The sequence below is a fragment of the Cervus canadensis genome, chromosome X (assembly GCF_019320065.1).
Source record: "Cervus canadensis isolate Bull #8, Minnesota chromosome X, ASM1932006v1, whole genome shotgun sequence".
NCBI classification, from domain to species: Eukaryota; Metazoa; Chordata; class Mammalia; order Artiodactyla; family Cervidae; genus Cervus; species Cervus canadensis.
In genome coordinates this window covers 41,115,670-41,117,992 of record NC_057419.1, presented here as the reverse complement: position 1 = coordinate 41,117,992, position 2,323 = coordinate 41,115,670, and positions in this window count along the sequence as shown.

The following is a 2,323-nucleotide window of genomic DNA, read 5'->3' as shown; positions in this document are numbered from 1 at the left end:
TCTTTATGGTTTTCTATGTACAGTATCATGTAATCTGTAAACAGTGAGAGCTTTACTTCTTTTCCAATCTGGATTCCTTTTATTTGTTTTTCTTCTCTGCTTGCTGTAGCTAGGACTTCCCTAACTATGTTGGATAATAGTGGTGTCTTGTTCCTGATCTTTGGAGGGATGCTTTCAGTTTTTAACCATTGAGAATGTTTGCTGTGTGTTTGTTGTATATGGCCTTTATTATGTTGAGGTAGGTTCCCTCTATGACCTTTTTCTGAAGAATTTTTATCATTAATGCTGGGGAATTTTGTTGAAAGCTTTTTCTGTATCTATTGAGATTATCCTGTGATTTTTCTCTTTTAATTTATTATATGGCATATCACACTGATTGATTTGCCTATATTAAAGAATTCTTGCATCCCTTGGATAAACCCAACTTGATCATGGTGTATGATCCTTTTAATGTTTTGTTGGATTCTGTTTGCTAGAACTTTGTTGAGGAGTTTTGCAACTATGTTCATTAGTGATATTGGCCTGTAACTTCCTTTTTTTGGTGGCATCTTTGTCTGGTTTTGATTTCAGAGTGATGATGGCCTCATAGAACGAGTTTGGAAGTGACCATTCCGTTGCAATTTTTTGGAAGAGTTTGTGAAGGATAGGCATTAGCTCTTTTCTAAACATTTGTTAGGATTCACTTGTGAAGCCATCTGGTCCTGGGGTTTTGTTTTTTGGGAGATTTTTGATCACAGTCTCAATTTCAGTGCTTGTGATTGGTCTGCTCATAATAATTTCTATTTCTTTCTGGTTCAGTCTTAGAAGGTTGAACTTTTCTAAGAATCTTTTTCATCAAGGTTGTCCATTTTATTGGCATATAGTTGTTCATAATTGTCTCTTATGATCCTTTGTATTTCTGCATTGTCTGCTGTGACCTCTCCTTTTTCACTTCTAATTTTGTTGACTTGAATCTTCTTTCTTTTTTCCTTGATGAGTCTGGCTAATGGTTTGTCAATTTTGTTTATCTTCTCAAAGAACCAGCTTTTAGTTTTATTAATCTTTATTTTTGTTTCCTTCATTTCTTTTGCATTTATTTCTGCTCTGATCTTTTTGATTTCTTTCCTTCTACTAACTTTGGTTTTTTTTTTTGTTCCTCTTTCTCTAGTTGTTTTAGGTGTAAAATTAGGTTGTCTACTCAATTTTTTCTTGTTTCTTGAGGTAGGATTCTATTGCTAAAAACTTCCCTCTTAGAACTGCCTTTGCTGCATCCCATAGGTTTTGAGTCACTGTGTTTTTGTCGTCATTTGTTTCTAGGAATTTTTTTGATTTCCCCTTTTATTTCTTCAGCAACCTGTTGGTTATTTAGGAAGGTATTGTTTAATCTCCATGTGCTTGTGATTTTTACAGTTTTTTCCCCTGTAATTGATATCTAGTCTCATAACATTGAGGACAGAAAAGACGCTTGATATGATTTAAGTTTTCTTAAATTTACCAATACTTGATTTGTGACCCAAGATGTGGTCTATCCTGGAGAATGTTCCATATGCACTTGAGAAGAAAATGTATTCTTCTGCATTTGGATGGAATGTCCTGCAAACAAATTCCATACATTTTGATATGGTGTATTTCGTTTTCATTCTGCTCAAAGTACTTTCAAATTTCTCATATGATTTCTTCTTTGACTTGCAGATTATATAGATGTGTGCTGTCTAATATTCAAATATTCATGGATTCCCCAAATTTTGTCCTGTCATTTATTTACAATTTGATTCCATTTTGGTTGTAGAACATACATAAATTTATGGCTGAATGCCATTCTGTTGTTTGTCCCAACCAGTACTGTAACCACAGTCTAGTTGTGATACTGTTTTCCTTGATTGTTTGCCACTGAAATTGGTATTATTTTTGACAATGCCCCAGGCAAAGAATGCTGCAAATAAGTCATCATTCTTACATGGCTGCAGAGCTGCCATTCTTCACAACATGCTCACACATGTAGGATTGTGGAACTAAGGTAAAGGAATTGGACATGTACCAGGCTAAAACACCAGAGACTCTTACAGTTTTTATAGACGTTCATTAAATTTTCATGAATAAATTCTTTGATTTGTTCCATGTCTTTAGTCAATTTTCAGTCTTTATTTATTTTTTAAATATTTCATTTATTTTTTATATTTTTTAATATAAATTTATTTATTTTAATTGGAGGCTAATTATTTTACAATATTGTAGTGGTTTCGCCATACACTGACATGAATCGACCATGGGTGTACATGTGTTCCTCATCCCTCTGGGTCATCCTAGCCCCAGGCACCCTGTCTCATGCATCAAACCTGAACTG